Source organism: Corythoichthys intestinalis, chromosome 13, assembly GCF_030265065.1.
Source record: "Corythoichthys intestinalis isolate RoL2023-P3 chromosome 13, ASM3026506v1, whole genome shotgun sequence".
In the NCBI taxonomy this organism is placed as follows: domain Eukaryota; kingdom Metazoa; phylum Chordata; class Actinopteri; order Syngnathiformes; family Syngnathidae; genus Corythoichthys; species Corythoichthys intestinalis.
In genome coordinates, this window is record NC_080407.1 from 35,300,843 (window position 1) to 35,312,979 (window position 12,137).

At 36.9% G+C, this 12,137-nt stretch overlaps 1 long non-coding RNA gene across 1 annotated transcript; it reads right to left on the bottom strand.

Annotated features, from left to right (window-relative positions):
* Positions 1–881: 881 nt before the first annotated feature.
* On the bottom strand, positions 882–3,130 carry LOC130928922 (uncharacterized). Its single transcript, XR_009066754.1, has 2 exons — positions 2,503–3,130; positions 882–1,932 (listed from the first exon to the last, which is right to left on the bottom strand). It is a non-coding gene; the product is annotated as an uncharacterized LOC130928922 (long non-coding RNA).
* Positions 3,131–12,137: the final 9,007 nt, after the last annotated feature.

Consider the following 12,137-nt stretch of genomic DNA (forward strand, 5'->3'; position numbering starts at 1 on the left):
TTAACAGTAGCGCGGGGATTTTAGAAGCAATCTAGCGCTGGCGTCATTGTTCTTGTTTTCTTCCTTTTTCTATATTAAACATTGTATTATTTGCAAAAGTGTGCCTGTTACTGACTCGCTGCGAACCCGGAAATTTCGTAAAACACATATGTATGTTTTGCTTGGACAACACGCGAAATGCGTCAAAGCCTACTACCGCTACACTGACCACGCTCATGACGCTACTAATCTTCGTCGTCTTTGTGATTTTGAGGGAGCAATTATTTTTCAGATTGTACGGATCTACACTGCCACCTTATGTTGTTGTCACCTACGTCATCACGACCACCTGAGCCGCCATCTTTCGTGTATCTCAGTGACCTGGACTACATCCGCCCCGGTCACGTTTGTTTTGTTGACAATTTTGCGGGTAAGCAGCCACGCGAATGTCACATCAAAATGGGAAAAAGCCAGAACAACGACAAGACTCCTTATGTGGAGAAGCTTGAAAAGGAAGCGAGAGATCGGTATTTGTCAGTTATGGTGCCTCTGCTGTGGTCTGGGGACCAAAGATGACATGGTTGCGTGTGATAATGAGATCTGCCCCATTATTATTTAACCTGTGTTGGTCTACACCGCATGAAACAGATAAAGACGTGTTGGTTCTGCTCTCTGTGCTCCACTTAAGTTAGTGGTGGTTGGTAGTTTGTGATTTGTTTTAACTGACAATTTGGCAACATTAAAAGTACCTGGCCAAAATAGTTAACTGTCGTCCTTTGTATAAACATTATTATGCGTGTGTGTATATATATATATATATATATATATATATATATATATATATATATATATATATATATATAATACAGTATTGACACATGCTGTACTTACAAAGAATAGGATTCAAGATGACTTAATATTTTTTATTAAATACAATCAAGTCACAACAAAATACAAAATATCAATAACAGCTAAGTTTGAAAGGCTGAAACGGTTAGCATAATAAATGTCATAACAGTACAAACTACACAACAGTTGGGCAAAGGTTTGTAAGGGCACCGCATACATAAACAATCTTATCCAACAATGTGCAATCTTCGCCGTCACATGGCAGAACCAAGTTAATAGGTATAGTTCCTGTTGGATCTTATACTTCTGGCAAAGATTACCAATTACCCGTTCAACATGGATCCTCAAATGTGCTATCTTCCTAGTCTCCTCCACATCTCTACCAGCTAACTGACAGCGACCTTTTGTGAACGCAGGGAGTTTGACCTCTGCGCATAACATACCCACATGTTCTTGAATATCAAAGCCTCTGTCAGTCAAGACAATGTCCCCGGGCAAAAAGTTATTAAAAAAAGCACTGTTCAAGGTGATATGTTTGTCACCTGTGCGACCACCCCAACCTTTTGACATCAAACAAATTCCCCCCTTTCGTGTGATTCCAGTTAGGTATTTCATGGTGTAGTTATGCTTGTAACTAGAAAACATTTGCGCATGCGCCTTAAGATTTGATGGTTTCTCTGTAAAAATTTCAAAAAACTCAATAATCACTGCAACTCTGCGTCTGAAGAACTCAACAAACTCGTGAGGCATTGTTTTATAGAGTGTTTCTCTGTTGGGCCAAACAATTGCTCGTCTCAAGTTAGCATGTAAAAAGGGCACCATGCCACTGAACACTCAATACACAGTCTTACGGGAAACATGGAATATGTGTGCAATGTGTAGTGTAGGCAGGTCCAAACGCAGGCACATGAAGGTCAGAAGGAGCATCTAAAGGGTGCTGACGGCTCCTCCTGTAGCTCACCAACGTCTTCCTCCATCCTCAATTTCTCACGCCTACTTCGCCTAGAAGAGCGGTCCACGTTGGTGGGCTGAACACATGTGTGTCCAGGCGTAAGGATGGTGCCCAGTCAGGTTCTGCCTCATTTATTTCATATGCTGGTGTTCCTGAAATTATAAAAGTCGTATCAGTTATACAACAGGTTAACATTAGTAACTTAAAATGGATTTTAAAGCTTTGTAGTGTGTCTAAACTGGTGGGACCTGCCCTCATATGGCACTGATTTGTATGCAACAGACTTAAACTTTAAAAAAAAAAAAAAAAAAATTTAACTGATCATTAGGCATAACAAACAAGCAGAAGATTCTTCTGGTGATTTAGTAGATCTGTAGTCTCCTCCACAGAGTGCTTGGTCAAGCATATCAGTAGCCTAAGCGGGAGGTAAATATCGCATTTTTTTCTAACACATCTCCCATACTTATAATCATTCATGCTGTCACATCTTCATTACTACCCTTACTTTTTTACCCTTGAACTGTTTTTTTTTTTTGTGTGTGTGTACTAGTACCATACGATGAACGCCTGTTGCTTATGCACAGTTAGCCAGTAGGGCTACAGTTAGCCTCTCTTAGACACTAGCGTGGTTAGCCAAAGTAAACAACACAACCACACGCCATAAGCGTTTAAATGCAGTCAGTATCAGCATCCGAAGAACATTAACACTTCCAGTTACTTACCTTTATGGAAATGTCGGGAACAGACCGACATGTTTTCAGTTGATGAATAAAAAGTGATGGCCTTTCTTCTCACCGCTGCAACCATTCGAAGCCTCTTGGTCAACTCATCTGAGTTCCATATCTTCTCTTCCAGGCGGGAATGCTAAAAAAAACCTATCCCATCCTTTTTGCATTCGTTTCTATCATGGGACCTAGAATGGCAGTCTTTCACACAACACGAGTGTACCATTTTCAACAATTACCACGCAGAATGGATGCCTAGCAAAGGATCACGTCGCGGCCTTGTTGTTGTTCTGCAATACACGAAAACCCACAATGCATTGCGCCAGAAACGTCGCGAGACAAGAACCGTCTCAGGCGTCAATCTATTATCTGAGATCGACTAGTTAAGACTTGCTTTGCTGAGCAACCAATCAGACGTTAGAAACTTTGACGAGCAAACGTGACAGATAAAATTATTGCATGGTTGCACCTCCAGAGGAACAAGAGTGCAAGAATGAAATAAATAAAAAGTGAAATAAATAAAAGTTGAAATAAATAAATAAATAATGAAATAAATAAATAAAAATTGAAATAAATAAATAAAAGTTGAAATAAATGAATAAAAATTGAAATAAATAAATAAAAATCGAAATAAAAATGGAAATAAATAAATAAAAATGGAAATAAATAAATAAAAATCGAAATAAATAAATAAAAATCGAAATAAATAAATATAAATTGAAATAAATAAAAAAAAATTGAAATAAATAAATATAAATCGAAATAAATAAATATAAATTGAAATAAATAAATAAAAATTGAAATAAATAAATATAAATAGAAATAAATAAATATAAATTGAAATAAATAAATAAAAATTGAAATAAATATTGAAATAAATAAATAAATATTGAAATAAAAGCATTTTAATGACACTTTTAAATATTTATTTAATTGTGTATTTATTTATTGAATTTTTGCACTCCTGGTCCTCCATATGCGATATGGCCGAGAAATGTAATTTTGATGTTCACTCCCAAACCGCTGCGCAGAAGTCAACCAAACTTCACCCATTAGTGTATTGTATCACAATCTAGTAGTTACATGTGGAAATTTGGTTCTAGGACATTTGATTTGAGCGCAATCCTCAAACTTAGGTCAAAAAAGCCATTTAAGCCTTTTCACAGTGAGATCTACGCGATATTGCTGAGAAATGTAATTTTGATGTTAACTCCCAAACCGCTGCGCAGAAGTCAACCAAACTTCACCCAATAGTGTATTGTATCACAATCTAGTAGTTACATTTGGAAATTTCGTTCTAGGACATTTGGTTTGAGCGCAATCATCAAACTTAATTAAAAAAAGTCATTTAAGCCTTTTCACAGTGAGATCTATGCGATATGGCCGAGAAATGTAATTTTGATGTTCACTCCCAAACCGCTGCGCAGAAGTCAACCAAACTTCACCCATTAGTGTATTGTATCACAATCTAGTAGTTACATGTGGAAATTTGGTTCTAAGACATTTGATTTGAGCGCAATCCTCAAACTTAGATCAAAAAAGCCATTTAAGCCTTTTCACAGTGAGATCTATGCGATATGGCCGAGAAATGTAATTTTGATGTTAACTCCCAAACCGCTGCGCAGAAGTCAACCAAACTTCACCCAATAGTGTATTTTATCATAATCTAGTAGTTACATTTGGAAATTTAGTTCTAGGACATTTGGTTTGAGCGCAATCTTCAAACTTAATTAAAAAAAGTCATTTAAGCCTTTTCACAGTGAGATCTATGCGATATGGCTGAGAAATGTAATTTTGATGTTAACTCCCAAACCGCTGCGCCGAAGTCAACCAAACTTCACCCAATAGTGTATTTTATCACAATCTAGTAGTTACATTTGGAAATTTAGTTCTAGGACATTTGGTTTGAGCGCAATCATCAAACTTAATTAAAAAAGTCATTTAAGCCTTTTCACAGTGAGATCTACGCGATATGGCCGAGAAATGTAATTTTGATGTTAACTCCCAAACCGCTGCGCAGAAGTCAACCAAACTTCACCCAATAGTGTATTGTATCACAATCTAGTAGTTACATGTGGAAATTTGGTTCTAGGACATTTGATTTGAGCGCAATCCTCAAACTTAGGTCAAAAAAGCCATTTAAGCCTTTTCACAGTGAGATCTATGCGATATGGCCGAGAAATGTAATTTTGATGTTAACTCCCAAACCGCTGCGCAGAAGTCAACCAAACTTCACCCAATAGTGTATTGTATCACAATCTAGTAGTTACATGTGGAAATTTGGTTCTAGGACATTTGTTTTGAGCGCAATCCACACACTTAGGTCAAAAAAGCCATTTAAGCCTTTTCACAGTGAGATCTGCGCGATATGGCTGAGAAATGTAATTTTGATGTTAACTCCCAAACCGCTGCGCAGAAGTCAACCAAACTTCACCCAATAGTGTATTGTATCATAATCTAGTAGTTACATTTGGAAATTTCGTTCTAGGACATTTGGTTTGAGCGCAATCATCAAACTTAATTAAAAAAAGTCATTTAAGCCTTTTCACAGTGAGATCTATGCGATATGGCTGAGAAATGTAATTTTGATGTTAACTCCCAAACCGCTGCGCCGAAGTCAACCAAACTTCACCCAATAGTGTATTTTATCACAATCTAGTAGTTACATTTGGAAATTTAGTTCTAGGACATTTGATTTGAGCGCAATCATCAAACTTAATTAAAAAAGCCATTTAAGCCTTTTCACAGTGACATCTACGCGATATGGCCGAGAAATGTAATTTTGATGTTAACTCCCAAACCGCTGCGCAGAAGTCAACCAAACTTCACCCAATAGTGTATTTTATCATAATCTAGTAGTTACATTTGGAAATTTAGTTCTAGGACATTTGGTTTGAGCGCAATCTTCAAACTTAATTAAAAAAAGTCATTTAAGCCTTTTCACAGTGAGATCTATGCGATATGGCTGAGAAAGGTAATTTTGATGTTAACTCCCAAACCGCTGCGCCGAAGTCAACCAAACTTCACCCAATAGTGTATTGTATCACAATCTAGTAGTTACATGTGGAAATTTGGTTCTAGGACATTTGATTTGAGCGCAATCCTCAAACTTAGGTCAAAAAAGCCATTTAAGCCTTTTCACAGTGAGATCTATGCGATATGGCCGAGAAATGTAATTTTGATGTTAACTCCCAAACCGCTGCACAGAAGTCAACCAAACTTCACCCAATAGTGTATTTTATCACAATCTAGTAGTTACATTTGGAAATTTGGTTCTAGGACATTTGGTTTGAGCACAATCATCAAACTTAATTAAAAAAGTCATTTAAGCCTTTTCACAGTGAGATCTATGCGATATGGCCGAGAAATGTAATTTTGATGTTCACTCCCAAACCGCTGCGCAGAAGTCAACCAAACTTCACCCAATAGTGTATTGTATCACAATCTAGTAGTTACATTTGGAAATTTCGTTCTAGGACATTTGGTTTGAGCACAATCATCAAACTTAATTAAAAAAGTCATTTAAGCCTTTTCACAGTGAGATCTATGCGATATGGCCGAGAAATGTAATTTTGATGTTCACTCCCAAACCGCTGCGCAGAAGTCAACCAAACTTCACCCAATAGTGTATTGTATCACAATCTAGTAGTTACATGTGGAAATTTGGTTTTAGGACATTTGGTTTGAGCGCAATCATCAAACTTAATTAAAAAAGTCATTTCAGCCTTTTCACAGTGAGATCTATGCGATATTGCCGAGAAATGTAATTTTGATGTTAACTCCCAAACCGCTGCGCAGAAGTCAACCAAACTTCACCCAATAGTGTATTTTATCACAATCTAGTAGTTACATTTAGAAATTTAGTTCTAGGACATTTGGTTTGAGCGCAATCTTCAAACATAATTTAAAAAAGTCATTTAAGCCTTTTCACAGTGAGATCTATGCGATATGGCCGAGAAATGTAATTTTGATGTTAACTCCCAAACCGCTGCACAGAAGTCAACCAAACTTCACCCAATAGTGTATTGTATCACAATCTAGTAGTTACATTTGGAAATTTCGTTCTAGGACATTTGGTTTGAGCGCAATCATCAAACTTAGGTCAAAAAAGCCATTTAAGCCTTTTCACAGTGAGATCTATGCGATATGGCCGAGAAATGTAATTTTGATGTTAACTCCCAAACCGCTGCGCAGAAGTCAACCAAACTTCACCCAATAGTGTATTTTATCACAATCTAGTAGTTACATTTGGAAATTTAGTTTTAGGACATTTGGTTTGAGCGCAATCTTCAAACTTAATTAAAAAAAGGCATTTAAGCCTTTTCACAGTGAGATCTATGCGATATGGCCGAGAAATGTAATTTTGATGTTCACTCCCAAACCGCTGCGCAGAAGTCAACCAAACTTCACCCATTAGTGTATTGTATCACAATCTAGTAGTTACATGTGGAAATTTGGTTCTAGGACATTTGATTTGAGCGCAATCCTCAAACTTAGGTCAAAAAAGCCATTTAAGCCTTTTCACAGTGAGATCTACGCGATATTGCTGAGAAATGTAATTTTGATGTTAACTCCCAAACCGCTGCGCAGAAGTCAACCAAACTTCACCCAATAGTGTATTGTATCACAATCTAGTAGTTACATTTGGAAATTTCGTTCTAGGACATTTGGTTTGAGCGCAATCATCAAACTTAATTAAAAAAAGTCATTTAAGCCTTTTCACAGTGAGATCTATGCGATATGGCCGAGAAATGTAATTTTGATGTTCACTCCCAAACCGCTGCGCAGAAGTCAACCAAACTTCACCCAATAGTGTATTGTATCACAATCTAGTAGTTACATGTGGAAATTTGGTTCTAGGACATTTGATTTGAGCGCAATTCTCAAACTTAGGTCAAAAAAGCCATTTAAGCCTTTTCACAGTGAGATCTATGCGATATGGCCGAGAAATGTAATGTTGATGTTAACTCCCAAACCGCTGCGCAGAAGTCAACCAAACTTCACCCAATAGTGTATTTTATCACAATCTAGTAGTTACATTTGGAAATTTAGTTTTAGGACATTTGGTTTGAGCGCAATCTTCAAACTTAATTAAAAAAAGTCATTTAAGCCTTTTCACAGTGAGATCTATGCGTTATGGCCGAGAAATGTAATTTTGATGTTCACTCCCAAACCGCTGCGCAGAAGTCAACCAAACTTCACCCATTAGTGTATTGTATCACAATCTAGTAGTTACATGTGGAAATTTAGTTCTAGGACATTTGGTTTGAGCGCAATCTTCAAACTTAATTAAAAAAAGTCATTTAAGCCTTTTCACAGTGAGATCTATGCGATATGGCTGAGAAATGTAATTTTGATGTTAACTCCCAAACCGCTGCGCCGAAGTCAACCAAACTTCACCCAATAGTGTATTTTATCACAATCTAGTAGTTACATTTGGAAATTTAGTTCTAGGACATTTGGTTTGAGCGCAATCATCAAACTTAATTAAAAAAGTCATTTAAGCCTTTTCACAGTGAGATCTACGCGATATGGCCGAGAAATGTAATCTTGATGTTAACTCCCAAACCGCTGCGCAGAAGTCAACCAAACTTCACCCAATAGTGTATTGTATCACAATCTAGTAGTTACATGTGGAAATTTGGTTCTAGGACATTTGATTTGAGCGCAATCCTCAAACTTAGGTCAAAAAAGCCATTTAAGCCTTTTCACAGTGAGATCTATGCGATATGGCCGAGAAATGTAATTTTGATGTTAACTCCCAAACCGCTGCGCAGAAGTCAACCAAACTTCACCCAATAGTGTATTGTATCACAATCTAGTAGTTACATGTGGAAATTTGGTTCTAGGACATTTGTTTTGAGCGCAATCCTCAAACTTAGGTCAAAAAAGCCATTTAAGCCTTTTCACAGTGAGATCTACGCGATATGGCTGAGAAATGTAATTTTGATGTTAACTCCCAAACCGCTGCGCAGAAGTCAACCAAACTTCACCCAATAGTGTATTGTATCATAATCTAGTAGTTACATTTGGAAATTTCGTTCTAGGACATTTGGTTTGAGCGCAATCATCAAACTTAATCAAAAAAGTCATTTAAGCCTTTTCACAGTGAGATCTATGCGATATGGCCGAGAAATGTAATTTTGATGTTCACTCCCAAACCGCTGCGCAGAAGTCAACCAAACTTCAGCCAATAGTGTATTGTATCACAATCTAGTAGTTACATGTGGAAATTTGGTTCTAGGACATTTGATTTGAGCGCAATCCTCAAACTTAGGTAAAAAAAGCCATTTAAGCCTTTTCACAGTGAGATCTATGCGATATGGCCGAGAAATGTAATTTTGATGTTAACTCCCAAACCGCTGCGCAGAAGTCAACCAAACTTCACCCAATAGTGTATTTTATCACAATCTAGTAGTTACATTTGGAAATTTAGTTTTAGGACATTTGGTTTGAGCGCAATCTTCAAACTTAATTAAAAAAAGTCATTTAAGCCTTTTCACAGTGAGATCTATGCGTTATGGCCGAGAAATGTAATTTTGATGTTAACTCCCAAACCGCTGCGCAGAAGTCAACCAAACTTCAGCCAATAGTGTATTGTATCACAATCTAGTAGTTACATGTGGAAATTTGGTTCTAGGACATTTGATTTGAGCGCAATCCTCAAACTTAGGTCAAAAAAGCCATTTAAACCTTTTCACAGTGAGATCTATGCGATATGGCCGAGAAATGTAATTTTGATGTTAACTCCCAAACCGCTGCGCAGAAGTCAACCAAACTTCACCCAATAGTGTATTTTATCATAATCTAGTAGTTACATTTGGAAATTTAGTTCAAGGACATTTGGTTTGAGCGCAATCTTCAAACTTAATTAAAAAAAGTCATTTAAGCCTTTTCACAGTGAGATCTATGCGATATGGCTGAGAAATGTAATTTTGATGTTAACTCCCAAACCGCTGCGCAGAAGTCAACCAAACTTCAGCCAATAGTGTATTGTATCACAATCTAGTAGTTACATGTGGAAATTTGGTTCTAGGACATTTGATTTGAGCGCAATCCTCAAACTTAGGTCAAAAAAGCCATTTAAGCCTTTTCACAGTGAGATCTATGCGATATGGCCGAGAAATGTAATTTTGATGTTAACTCCCAAACCGCTGCGCAGAAGTCAACCAAACTTCACCCAATAGTGTATTGTATCACAATTTAGTAGTTACATGTGGAAATTTGGTTCTAGGACATTTGATTTGAGCGCAATTCTCAAACTTAGGTCAAAAAAGCCATTTAAGCCTTTTCACAGTGAGATCTATGCGATATGGCCGAGAAATGTAATTTTGATGTTAACTCCCAAACCGCTGCGCAGAAGTCAACCAAACTTCACCCAATAATGTATTTTATCACAATCTAGTAGTTACATTTGGAAATTTAGTTTTAGGACATTTGATTTGAGCGCAATCTTCAAACTTAATTAAAAAAAGTCATTTAAGCCTTTTCACAGTGAGATCTATGCGATATGGCCGAGAAATGTAATTTTGATGTTCACTCCCAAACCGCTGCGCAGAAGTCAACCAAACTTCACCCATTAGTGTATTGTATCACAATCTAGTAGTTACATGTGGAAATTTGGTTCTAGGACATTTGATTTGAGCGCAATTCTCAAACTTAGGTCAAAAAAGCCATTTAAGCCTTTTCACAGTGAGATCTATGCGATATGGCCGAGAAATGTAATTTAGATGTTAACTCCCAAACCGCTGCGCAGAAGTCAACCAAACTTCACCCAATAGTGTATTTTATCACAATCTAGTAGTTACATTTGGAAATTTAGTTTTAGGACATTTGGTTTGAGCGCAATCTTCAAACTTAATTAAAAAAAGTCATTTAAGCCTTTTCACAGTGAGATCTATGCGATATGGCCGAGAAATGTAATTTTGATGTTCACTCCCAAACCGCTGCGCAGAAGTCAACCAAACTTCACCCAATAGTGTATTGTATCACAATCTAGTAGTTACATTTGGAAATTTGGTTTTAGGACATTTGGTTTGAGCGCAATCATCAAACTTAATTAAAAAAGTCATTTCAGCCTTTTCACAGTGAGATCTATGCGATATTGCCGAGAAATGTAATTTTGATGTTAACTCCCAAACCGCTGCGCAGAAGTCAACCAAACTTCACCCAATAGTGTATTTTATCACAATCTAGTAGTTACATTTAGAAATTTAGTTCTAGGACATTTGGTTTGAGCGCAATCTTCAAACATAATTTAAAAAAGTCATTTAAGCCTTTTCACAGTGAGATCTATGCGATATGGCCGAGAAATGTAATTTTGATGTTAACTCCCAAACCGCTGCACAGAAGTCAACCAAACTTCACCCAATAGTGTATTGTATCACAATCTAGTAGTTACATTTGGAAATTTCGTTCTAGGACATTTGGTTTGAGCGCAATCATCAAACTTAGGTCAAAAAAGCCATTTAAGCCTTTTCACAGTGAGATCTATGCGATATGGCCGAGAAATGTAATTTTGATGTTAACTCCCAAACCGCTGCGCAGAAGTCAACCAAACTTCACCCAATAGTGTATTTTATCACAATCTAGTAGTTACATTTGGAAATTTAGTTTTAGGACATTTGGTTTGAGCGCAATCTTCAAACTTAATTAAAAAAAGGCATTTAAGCCTTTTCACAGTGAGATCTATGCGATATGGCCGAGAAATGTAATTTTGATGTTCACTCCCAAACCGCTGCGCAGAAGTCAACCAAACTTCACCCATTAGTGTATTGTATCACAATCTAGTAGTTACATGTGGAAATTTGGTTCTAGGACATTTGATTTGAGCGCAATCCTCAAACTTAGGTCAAAAAAGCCATTTAAGCCTTTTCACAGTGAGATCTACGCGATATTGCTGAGAAATGTAATTTTGATGTTAACTCCCAAACCGCTGCGCAGAAGTCAACCAAACTTCACCCAATAGTGTATTGTATCACAATCTAGTAGTTACATTTGGAAATTTCGTTCTAGGACATTTGGTTTGAGCGCAATCATCAAACTTAATTAAAAAAAGTCATTTAAGCCTTTTCACAGTGAGATCTATGCGATATGGCCGAGAAATGTAATTTTGATGTTCACTCCCAAACCGCTGCGCAGAAGTCAACCAAACTTCACCCAATAGTGTATTGTATCACAATCTAGTAGTTACATGTGGAAATTTGGTTCTAGGACATTTGATTTGAGCGCAATTCTCAAACTTAGGTCAAAAAAGCCATTTAAGCCTTTTCACAGTGAGATCTATGCGATATGGCCGAGAAATGTAATGTTGATGTTAACTCCCAAACCGCTGCGCAGAAGTCAACCAAACTTCACCCAATAGTGTATTTTATCACAATCTAGTAGTTACATTTGGAAATTTAGTTTTAGGACATTTGGTTTGAGCGCAATCTTCAAACTTAATTAAAAAAAGTCATTTAAGCCTTTTCACAGTGAGATCTATGCGTTATGGCCGAGAAATGTAATTTTGATGTTCACTCCCAAACCGCTGCGCAGAAGTCAACCAAACTTCACCCATTAGTGTATTGTATCACAATCTAGTAGTTACATGTGGAAATTTAGTTCTAGGACATTTGGTTTGAGCGCAATCT